Source organism: Hordeum vulgare, chromosome 3H, assembly GCF_904849725.1.
Source record: "Hordeum vulgare subsp. vulgare chromosome 3H, MorexV3_pseudomolecules_assembly, whole genome shotgun sequence".
Classification (NCBI taxonomy): domain Eukaryota; kingdom Viridiplantae; phylum Streptophyta; class Magnoliopsida; order Poales; family Poaceae; genus Hordeum; species Hordeum vulgare.
In genome coordinates, this window is record NC_058520.1 from 401,309,696 (window position 1) to 401,322,231 (window position 12,536).

The window sequence follows — 12,536 nt, forward strand, 5'->3', positions numbered from 1 at the left end:
TGTGCATCGACTTCAAGCATCTCAGTAAGGTCTGCCCGAAAGACCATTTTCCGCTCCCCCGCATCGATCAAATTGTCGATTCAACTGCGGGCTGCGAGCGATTGTCATTTCTTGATGCCTACTCGGGCTATCATCAGATCCGTCTGTATGGCCCCGATGAATTAAAAACAGCCTTCATCACCCCATTCGGGTGCTTCTGCTACATCACTATGCCATTCGGTTTGAAGAATGCAGGAGCTACCTTTATGCGCATGATCCAAAAATGTCTCCTCGACGAGATCGGTCGGAATGTGAAGGCGTATATGGATGATATCATAGTCAAGTCACGCAAAGGTTATGACCTGCCGACTGACTTGGCAGAAACATTCGCCAACCTTCGTAGGTACGATATCAAGCTCAACCCCGACAAATGTTCATTCGGCGTTCCCAGCGGAAAGTTACTCGGTTTCTTCGTTTCCGAACGAGGGATCGATGTCAACCCCGAAAAGATCGGGACCATCGTCTGAATGGAGAGGCCGGTCAGAATACACGATGTTCAACGGCTCACAGGTTGCCTAGCGGCTTTGAGCAGGTACATCAGTCGACTCGGCGAGAAAGCACTTCCTCTATACCGACTCATGAAGAAATCAGATACTTTCGAGTGGACAGACGAAGCCCAAGTCGCATTCGACAACCTCAAAGTCCTACTTTCCACCCAGCCGGTTCTTACTGCTCCGCTTAGTAAAGAGCCCCTTCTTCTGTATATCGCGGCTACAAATCAAGTCGTCAGCACTGTTCTTACAGTCGAACAAGAAGAAGAAGGCAAAGCATACTAAGTTCAGCGGCCAGTGTATTACGTCTCCGAAGTCCTGACTCCTTCCAAGCAGAGGTATCCCCACTATCAAAAACTTATCTACGGGATTTACATGACTGCGAAGAAGGTAGCCCATTATTTCCAAGACCACTCGGTGTCTGTTGTTTCCGATGCCCCGTTGTCGGAAATCCTCCACAATCGGGATGCATCAGGCCGAGTGGCGAAGTGGGCAATGGAGATGTTGTACTGCGATATCAAGTACGAGGCCAAGAAAGCTATTAAGTCTCAAGCTCTGGCTGACTTCATAGAAGAATGGGTAGAACAACAGCAACCGACCCACATCTACTCGGCTCATTGGGCAATGTTCTTCGATGGGTCCAAGATGTTGAATGGCTCCGGCGCTGGCGTTGTGATCATATCGCCAAAGGGCGACAAACTCAAGTATGTGCTGCAGATACACTTCGATTCCTCCAACAACGAGGCAGAGTATGAAGCTCTCCTCTATGGATTGCGCATGGCCATCTCACTCGGCGTCCGTCGCCTAATGGTCTACGGCGATTCGGATTTGGTGGTCAATCAAGTGATGAAGGAGTGGGACGTCAGGAACCCCACCATGACTACATACTGCAATGCGGTTAGGAAGCTGGAGAAAAAGTTTGAAGGTCTAGAACTCCACCATGTTCCGCGACTGAAGAACCAAGCAGCTAATGAGTTGGCAAAACTCGGATCCACTCGGAAACCAGTCCCGAGTGACGTCTGCCTCGAGCACCTCCACCTTCCCTCAGTCAAAGAAGATCCTTTCACAGAGGAACCAGTACAACCAAAGAGCTCGACAGATCCGACTGAAGTCGACGTACCTGTTGTGGTTGATCTGATCATGGAGATTCTTGTTGTCATCCCCGATTGGACTGTGCCGATCATTGCATATATCCTGAGGCAGGAATTACCAGAAGACGAAGTCCTGGCCAGGCAGATAGTCCGCAGGTCGAAGTCGTTCACTGTCATTGAGGGCCAGTTGTACAAGGAAAGCGTTTCAGGCGTTCTTCAACGATGCATCTCCCCAGAGGAGGGACAGTTAATCCTGGAAGATATTCACTCGGGAACCTGCGGTCAACACGCCTCTTCGAGAGCGATCGTCGCCAAAGCATTCAGAGCTGGTTTCTTCTGGTTGCAGGCAAACGAAATGGCTAAACATATGGTCGACCGATGTGAAGGCTGTCAGTTCTACTCCAACAAGTCCCACAACCCAACATCTGCGTTGAAGACAATCCCTCTTGTGTGGCCGTTTGCAGTATGGGAATTAGATACAGTCGGTCCATTCAGGACAGGCCAAGGAGGATACACACATTTGTTGGTGGCAGTCGACAAGTTCACAAAATGGATTGAAACCAAGCCCATCAAGAAGCTCGACGCCTTAACAGCCATCAAGTTTGTCAGGGACATCATCTCCAGATTCGGTGTACCTCACAGCATAATCATGGACAACGGGACAAACTTTGACTCGGACAGATTCAAAGGTTTCTGCGCAAGCCAAGGTATCTGAGTGGATTTTTCTTCCGTGGCGCATCCTCAATCCAATGGACAAGCAGAGCGGGCGAATGGACTTATTCTGCAAGGTTTGAAGCCCCGACTCCTGCGAGAGGTGGCACATGCCGCTAGCGCATGGGTCACCGAACTACCTTCAGTGCTTTGGGGTCTCCGCACAACCCCGAACAAGATCTACAGGGCGATCACCGTTCTTCCTCGTTTACGGAGCAGAAGCAGTCCTTCCGAGTGACTTGCTTCACAATGCTCCACGAGTCGAACTCTTCCCCGAAGCTGAAGCAGAACAAGCAAGGCAAGATGGAGTGGACCTTCTAGAGGAGGAGCGCGAGATGGCAGTGACTCGCTCAACCATTTATCAACAAGATCTGTGGCGCTTTCACGCACGCCACGTCAGGAGTCGCACGTTCCAAGCACACGACCTGGTGCTCCGAGTGGATCAGCAAAGACCTCACAAGTTGGCTCCTGCCTGGGAAGGACCCTTCATCATCTCCAAGGTGCTGAACAACGGAGCATACAGACTCTACAACATCGATAGGGAGACAGACGAGCCGCGAGCATGGAACGGAGATCTCATAAAGCGCTTCTACACGTGACCGTCGACTAAAGCAATGTAAAGAACAAGTATTGGTGAAATAGTATAAAGCAGATTGAGCTTTTGTAGATCCAAAATTCTTCCGCGGTCGCAGACTCCGGTCTCAAAAAAAAACTTAGCTGCGATCCAGAATCGCCTAAGTACTAACTTTCTCCGAGTGTGCACTAAACGTCGACTCGGGGACTTAGCTGCAATCCAGAATCGCCTAAGTACTAACTTCCTTCGAGTGTGCACTTAACGTCGCACTCGGGGACTTAGCTGCGATCTAGAATCGCCTAAGTACTAACTTTCTCCGAGTGTGCACTAAACGTCGCACTCGGGGACTTAGCTGCGATCGAGAATCGCCTAAGTACTAACTTTTTCCGAGTGTGCACTAAACATCGCACTCGGGGACTTAGCTGCAATCCAGAATCGCCTAAGTACTAACTTTCTCCAAGTGTGCACTAAACGTCGCAATCGGGGACTTAGCTGCGATCCAGAATCACCTAAGTACTAACTTTCTCCGAGTGTGCACTAAACGTCGCACTCGAGGACTTAGCTGCAATCTAGAATCGCCTAAGTACTAACTTCCTCCGAGTGTGCACTAAACGTCGCACTCGGGGACTTAGCTGCGATCCAGAATCGCCTAAGTACTAACTTTCTGCGAGTGTGCACTAAACGTCGCACTCGGAGACTTAGCTGCGATCCAGAATCGCCTAAGTACTAACTTTCTCCGAGTGTGCACTAAACGTCGCACTCGGGGACTTAGCTGCGATCCAGAATCTCCTAAGTACTAACTTTCTCCGAGTGTGCACTAAACGTCGCACTCGGGGACTTAGCTACGATCCAGAATCGCCTAAGTACAAACTTCCTCCGAGTGTGCACTAAACGTCGCACTCAGGGACTTAGTTGCGATCCAGAATCGCCTAAGTACTAACTTTCTCCGAGTGTGCACTAAACGTCGCACTCGGGGACTTAGCTGCGATCCAGAATCGCCTAAGTACTAACTTTCCCCGAGCGTGCACTGAACGTCGCACTCAGGGACTTAGCTGCGATCAAGAATCACCTAAGTAATAACTTTCTCCGAGCGTGCACTACTCGTCACACTCGAAGACTTAACTGCGATCAAGAATCGCTGAAATGGGAAAGCTTCCCGCGACTGTATCCTATAGATACACTCGGGGACTCAGCAGACCCTCATTGACGCTCATGTGGATGTCAAGACCACTGACAATTACATGAGTAGAAGACCCTCATTGAGGCTCATGTGGATGTCAAGACAACTGACAATTACATGAGTAACAACTCGCTCCGAGTGCAGCATGTCTGTCGCACTCGAAGACTTAGCCGCGATCATGAGTCGCCTAAGTACTCTATTACCTTTGAGTGTATCCTACAGATCCACTCGGGGACTCAGCAAACCCTCATTGAGGCTCATGTGGATGTCAAGACAACTGACAATTACATGAGTAGCAGACCCTCATTGAGGCTCATGTGGATGTCAAGACCACTAACAATTACATGAGCACCAACTCGCTTCGAGTAAGGCCTGTCCGACGAACTCGACGACTTAGCCGCGATCATGAATCGCCTAAGTACTCTATTGCCTTCGAGTGTACCCTACAGATCCACTCGGAGACTCCACAAGACCTTCTCCAAGTGCGTCTTGTCCGTCGCACTCGACAACTTAGCCACGGTCATGAGTCGCCTAAGTATTCTATTACCTTCGACTGTATCCTACAGATCCACTTAGAGACCCCGCAAGACCCTCACAGAGGCTCATGCAGATGTCAAGACAACTGACAGTTACATGCTCCGCTTGTTTGCCATTGGCTTCACCAAGAAACGCTAAACAAAAATCGAGCCAAAATTGCAACAGAAGAGCAAACGATTTGATTCAAATTCCAAGTTCACCCAAAGATGATTCACTCGGTGCGGATCAAGCTTACCCGCACCGAACCAAGAATGTGACGGCCAACAGAAGTGGCCAAGGTTTCTTACAACCAACACTCGGCATACCGAGGTAAAAGTTTTCTTACGCGTCGTCCGGATCGGCGCCAGGACTGGAGGGCTCCATGAATGTGTCTTGGTCGATCCCGTCGGCGATGCGGGTGGCACTCTCAAGGAAGGTTTCCATGAAGTCTTCGAATCGAAGTTTCTTCGTGTTGGCGACCTTCAACGCTTTCAGCTTCTCCTCGCGCACCTCCTTGCAATGCACCCGGACCAGGGACAGAGCAATGTCTGCACCACAGCGAGCCGCAGATTTCTTCCATGACTGCACCCGGTTTGGGACCTCCTCCAGTCGAGTCATCAAGTTTTCCATCTCATGCCGCGACTCATCTTCCGGCCAAAGCTCCTTGTCGATCTGGCCGACGACTTCTCTTAGTCGACCGATGAAAGGACCAACTTTGCCCACGCGAATGTGCGCTGCGAGCAGATCTCGATTAGCGTCCTCGCCGAGTGGAATGTTCTCGCGAATCGACCGCTCCACGTCAGTTGCTTCAGCTTTAGCGTCCATGCAAAAATCTTCAAACACAGGACAAGCAAACAATAAGCGCCGAGTGTAATGCACGTACCACAAGCACTCGGAAAAACAGGACTTACCACCCAGACGCGTCATCATCTGCCGAGCCCAGTCACTGACGTATTTCTCCTGCGCTATACACCGTTTGTTTAGCACATCCATTTGTCCCATCAGCGCGGACCTTTGTTTCCCCATCTTCTCAACTTCAGCAGTCAGTGCCTTGTTCGCTTCACGAGCCTGCTCCAACGACTTCTCTCGTTCCACCGGAACCTCCTTCATACCAGCCATTGCAATCAGTGCCGCATCCAGCTCACCGGCAAACTGAACCTTTTCCGCCCTAAGAGTCTCGTATGTTGTCCCCATCTCACAAGTTTTCTGCCAGCCAGCACCAAGAGACGATCAGACAAATCCAACACCAAAAAGTCTAAGTTCTTCAGACCCCTGCCGACGCAAGCAGTCGACAGCAGTCTCGGGGACTACACCCAGTGGGTTCACTGAGAGTGACCCCACTAGCATGAAACTCAAACAGGTCCGCCCTATTGAGGTACATGACAACACCTACGCCTACAAGGCTAATACTACCCGACCTGGGTAAAATTACTCTCGGGGACTCTTACAGTAGGTGCACTCCGAGTGCCCCAACTGTTAGCAGTCGACCATATTATTTACGGATCTGACCAAGTCAAAGACAATAGGCATAAAGACAACTGCCGATGCAAGCACTCGACAGAAGTCTTGGGGACTACACCCACTGGGTTCACTCAGAGTGAACCCATTGCAAACATCATACGGTATCCGAGCACACCCACTTGGTTACAAGAGAAAAGTAAATACTTACTAGCCCACTTACTCGGATATCGTCCCGCAGCTCCAAGCTCCGCTGGTACAAGGATGCGATGGAGTCGTACGCCTTCTTGGCTTCTCCCGCCATCAGCTTCGCCTGCACCATGGCCCCCTTGGCCGCTCCCACCTGATCCTCCGGGAGGCGCTGGACTTTGAACTCGACATTTGACGGGCCTGGCATCGTTGGAAGCTCCTTGGGCATCCCAAGGCCCGCTCCAGTCGGTTCAGCAGCCACCAGCGTCTCCTCAGTCGGCGGCATCGCCTCAGTCGGCGGCACGTCCGCAGCGAGAGCAGTAACTCGCGGGACAGGCTCCGCAGCTTGCTCAGGTCTCCCCTGGTCACCCTCATCCACATAAATCACCCCTGCCAGACCGAACGGCGCGAGATCTCAGAAAAAGAAAGGGGCAAGACCGAAGACAGAATTCGCGATGCGATAATATAAAACTTTCGGAATCGCTACAACGCACCTGGCTGGGACGAGACGACGTTGTCCGCGTCCATGGGATCATCCTCCTGGCGCGCCGGAGAGGTGGCAGAGGTGGCAACCTGTCGAGTGAAATTCATTCGACCATCAAACAGGAGTTCAATCGAATATCAGAAGAAGAACAATGCAGTTACGTTGAGGTGACGGGAACAGTGACCCTCATCCGCAGCAAAGCCTTTCGAGGTTTAGATCCGCTCGGTTTAGCCACCTTGGAAGGCTGACCCGCAGGCTCAGCAGCAACGTCCCTGGTCCTCTTGGTGCTCCGAGCACTCGGGACCACGGGAGCAGTGGGCCGAGCACTCGAGGATGCTGGAGGGGCAGAGGGAACTGCAGGTTCATGTCGGCGCTTGGTTCGGTGCTCCGGCAGCGGGGGCGACGAGTCCTGCTCTTCGTCTTCTTCCTCCTCCTCACTAGACTCTTCCTCCGTTTCCCCGATGTCGGAGACATACTCGGCGCTCTCCACGCTGCCCTCCTCCTCCTCCTCGACCGGGTTCCCGTTCGAGACAGGAGAAAACCAGTTGGTCCACTTCTGCATAGAAACAGTCAGCGACATCAGACGCCAGGCAGAGATTCAAGAAAGCAATAAAACTAAGACAGATACGTGCACTCGACAAATGGTACTCACCTGGTTCGGAGGAGGATTGTCCGTGCAGAAAGCCCTCACTCGCTGAGACCCTCTGGGGTTCTCACAGGCGCCTGTGATCTGGAGCAGCCACGACGCCACCTTCTCCTCGGTCACGCCCAAGACGTTGGTCCGAGTGGAGTCTTCGGGCCCCGTGTAGTGCCACATGGCGTGGTCGCGAGCCTGCAGTGGTTGTATGCGCCGACCGAGGAAAATCTCCAGCAAATCTATGCCGGTGACTCCCCTTCTGACGACATCTACGAGTGTGCCGACCAGAGGCTGGATGTCGACCTTCTCCGCCTTCGTGAGCGCAAGCTGCTTAGGCGGAGCGGGTCGATCTAAGCTAAAGAGAGGCAGCCCTGTCGTGGCATTCGGGCAGGCAACGTCCTGGCAGTAGAACCACGTCGACTGCCAGTTCCTAACCGACTCACTAAGCTGAAGGACAGGATAACTACCCCTACTCTTCTTCTGGAAACCTAAGCCTCCGCAGAGCTGGAGAAGGTGTGTCTTATCATCCGACTGGTGAAGTCGTTTAATAGTTTGGGATCTAGCAGAGAAAATATGTTTGAACAGCCCCCAATGGGGAGGACAGCCGATGAAGCACTCGCACAGGACTATGAAAGCAGAGAGATGAGCTATAGCATTCAGGGGAAAGTGGTGAAGCTGCGCCCCGAAGTGGTTCATAATGCCTTTGAAGAAAGGATGCGGGGGCAGAGAGAAACCTCGATATACGTGGCTGAGCAGCGGGACGCGCTCCCCCTCCCGGGGCGCCGGCTCGATCTCATTCTCCACCGGCAGCCTCCACGACCTGTGCACGATCATCCGGTGCTCCACCAGCTGCAGCAGATACCCCTCCGTCACCGTGGAGGGGAGGAAGTCCCCCTGGATCCACCCCGCCGGCAACGCTCGCTGCCGCCACTGAGCAGGAGCCGCCACCTTCCCCTTCGTCTTCTTCGCCTCCAGCTTGCTGGTCTGTCCCTTGGTCATGGCGGAAGTTGCGTGTCCGCGAAGGAGAAGGAAAAGGAGGAAGCTTGGGTGCGCAGGGGAAGGCGAGAGGAGCGGAGCAAGCAAAGGCAAGAGATCCGGCGAGCGTAACGGGAAAACCCTCGTCGCTGGGGTTTAAGTAAGGTTCCGACTGTGTCACTGGCCCCGAAATCTTATCCCCCGACCAACCGCGGCGATATGAGTGGAGAAGATGAAGGAGCGAGAATCGAGGCGTCAGGCGCTACTCGAGCGTGATGGCGTCATCCCCGCAGAGCGCGCGGTTACCGAAATTTGAGGATCCCGGAAAATCTGCCGCTGTCAGTTGACTGGTCGCGTCAAGAGATACCCTCGAAGCACTCGGTTTCCGACAGTTTATTCCACAAAGAATTCCACTCGGATCGTTGGTCAAAAAAGATAAAATGGATCGAGGCAAGCAACGCCAAAGTCACATCCGTTCCAGTCAGATCCAAACTTCAAGCATCGCTTCGTCGTTCCAACCCCAATCCATTCGGGGACTAATGATGGGGTCATAGTCCTAGGGTAGGGTCATAGGCCTGCCTTGTAGGTCCAACCCAAGGACTACCCCTCATAAGGGATAAGACCCTTAGTCAGTTCCGACTGAACTAAGGAGTTCCCTCCATCCATTCGGTAACAGATCCTCGACCGTCCAGTCGGAGACTAGCATTCGGAGTTTATCAAACTAACCGACTGGATTCCACTCTGTGCATCGTAACCCCCCTGGAGGGAAACGGTCATACGTTTCCATGTGCCTTTATTAGCATTTAAGACGTACGTTACCTGTAACGTAGGCATTTATTCGCCACTACTCCACCCCTGTGCACCGAACCGTTGTGGAGGGCAACGCACTCTATATAAGCCACCCTCCCCCACTGGTGCGGGGGTTAGCAATTCACTGTATTCGATATTCCACTCGACAACAAGCTCCCCGAGCATTGAGACGTAGGGTTGTTACCTCCACCACAGAGGGGCCTGAACTCATACAACCTCGCCGTAGCTAAGGCTCTGCCCATCCCTTTCGTACCCTACACATCTACTGTTAGGCTTATACCCACGACACCATCTAAATTCAATAGTATTCTTCATATAAGAGCTAGTAGCACAAGAATCAAGTAACCTTCGATCATCATGAGTAAGTCGAGCATAAATTTTTTGTATAATGAATTCTCATGGATGCTCATGGTTTGGGCAGGTGTGCATCATAGATTTAAGCCTCCCCAAGATTGAGCGATACTTTCTCCTTTGTGAGGCCAGCAATTATGAATAAAATTCTGATCATGATGGATTAAATGCATAGGATAAAACTTTTGATGAAATTCCAGCTTGAAGCGATTTTCCAGTCCCATGATCCAATATCGTAGAATAGCCTGTACCACATTAATGATTTTCCCTCCAAACATAAAGGGTAAATTTCTTCTTCACTTTGTCTCCGGGTAGATATGAAAGATTAAACAATCCACAAATCTCATCGACAAATATCAAGTGGTAATGAGGATGATTTGTACCATCATATGGATTAGATAACAATTTTTCAAGCATACCTAGAGGAATTTCATATTAAATATTTTCAGTAGTTTCAATAGGTTGAGGAACAATTTCCAAATCTTCAATTCGAGGCAAATATGCCCCGAACAAACCACCCAAAGGGTGGTCGTTCATAGTGACAAGCATCAGTAAATTTCAACATGTGTAGAAAATGTGTCCTTACCAATTCTCGCTTACTGTATGCACTTCACTCCCTGGAAACAACACCGGAAAAGAATCTTGATGACCCAAAAGTATAGGGTATCAATCATAGTAATTTCAATAAGAGTGCCGAACCCAACGAGGAGCAGAAGAAAATGATAAGCAGTTTTCAACAAGGTATTCTCTGCAAGTGCTATAAGTAACAATGATAGATTGTTTTGTAGCAAGATAATTCGTAACAAGTGACAAGTAACAATAGTAGAAAAGGTTCAGAAAGATATCCCAATACTTTTTCTAGCAAAGCACAAGCCTAAAAGTACTCTTATATAAAGCAAGCGCTCCCGAGGATACGTGTGAATTTCTATCTATTCATGTTCATCATATTGAGTTGATTCGTGTTTGCTACTTTGATGATTTGATATGTGGGTGGACTGGTGCGAGGTGTTGCTCTTACTTGAACTAACAACCTACTTATGATTACCCCCTCTCGCAAGCATCCGCAACTACGAAATAAGAATAAAGATAAATCTAACAATAGCATGAAACATGTGGATCTAAATCAGCCTCTTATGAAGCAACGCATAAACAGGGGTTTAAGCTTCTGTCACTCTCACAATCCATCATCTATTTGTTACTCGATAATGACTTCCCTTAGGCCCATAACATGGTGATGTGTCATGTAGTCGACGTTCACATGACACTACTAAGAGAAGTAACAACATCCATATCATCAATATATCGAATGAATACCAACTTTATTTGATTATTTATAACAAGACTTCTGACATGTCCTCAGGAACAATAATTACTACTCACACATCATCAACATGCTGAACATCATAGGTGTAATAATAATAATTAAGGATCTGAACATAATATCTTCCACCAAGTAATCCAACAAGCATCAACTACAAGATGTGCTCAACATAACTAGTAACCCACAGGTAGGAGTCTGAGGTTTTGAGACAAAGATTGAATACAAGAGATGAACTAGGGTTGGAGATGAGATGGTGCTGGTGAAGATGTTGATGAAGATTGATCCTCCCACGAAGGAGGAAGTGTTGGTAATGACGATGGCTTCGATTTCCACCTCCTAGAGAGAAGTTTCCCCAGCAGAATCTCTTTGACGGAGAGCAAAATGGCCTCTACCTAGGTTTCTGCCTCGAGAAGGTGGCGCTTCTTCCCGAAAGATGACTTTTTTCTAGGGTAAAACACACCATATAGGAGAAGATGGTCGCCAAAGGGCCAGCTGGGGCCCGACAAGCCATCATGGCATGGCCGAGGGGCGCCATGTTCGCTTGTGCCAAGCTGGTGGCCCCTCTCTGGTATATTTTTATCCTAGAAATTCTGAAATATTCCAGAAAAAATCTCCATAATGTGTGAGGTCATTTGGAGCAATTTGATTTTTCTGCCTTTTTCTCGCTTTCCCGGTACAAGATTCTATTTTCGAGATATTTCCCTCTCAGTGATGTACCTTGCATATTCAAAGAGAAAGAGCATAAGAATTGTATGATAATAAGGGATAATGGACACGATCAACACAAATATCAATAGTAATTCATGATGCCAAATGAGTGTATCATCTTCCTTGTCAAACTTTAACTATTCAATGAAGGTTGAAAATAATCAATGGGTATTCACAATCATTAAAGATGTTCAAGATAATATATTTGTATGTGAAAGTCCTCTTTCTTATACTAATCATTCATGAATTTCTTGTATAACCAATATTGTGGTTGTCAAACTTCAATTGATCTTATTTGCTAAACCAATTGTTAAACTACTACAAAGTGTACAACACACTGATGATTTAAGAATTATTATATTTCATTTATTCACAATTTACTCTTAGGATATAAGTGAAGCACAATAGTAACCATCAAACTACTCTCAAAAGGATATAAGTGAAGATCAATGAGTAGTTACACAATTAAATAGCTATGTGAGGACTCTCTCTAAATAAAGACTTTCGTATCTGAGATTTATTTCAAACACCAACCTAAACAAAAATACACTCCAAGGAAAGCACATATCATGCAAACGAATAAAAACTTTGGATCAACATAGGCTAACCGGTATTTGTTGATGGCGAGAGGTGGGATGCGTAGCATACCCAAGCTTAGATGCTTAAGACTTCTTGTAATATTTACTTGGTGTGCCTTGGGCATCCCAAGATTTAGATTATGTGTCCCGTTCAATCCTCTCATATCCTAGTTTCACCTAAGTCTCAAAAACTTCATCCACACAAAAGTCGAAAAGAACTCGTGAGATAGGTTAGTACACCTAAGAATAAATCAACACTTCTTGTACTGCAAAGACAAGTAGCATAATAATTTTCAATCATTAGATAGTGTGTACTATCATTTCCACAATTTATATCTATCAATATAAGCCATGAAAACTCTAGGATAAGTAGATAAAAAAACTATGACAACAATCTTTCTCAGTAGAACACTCCGTAGTAAT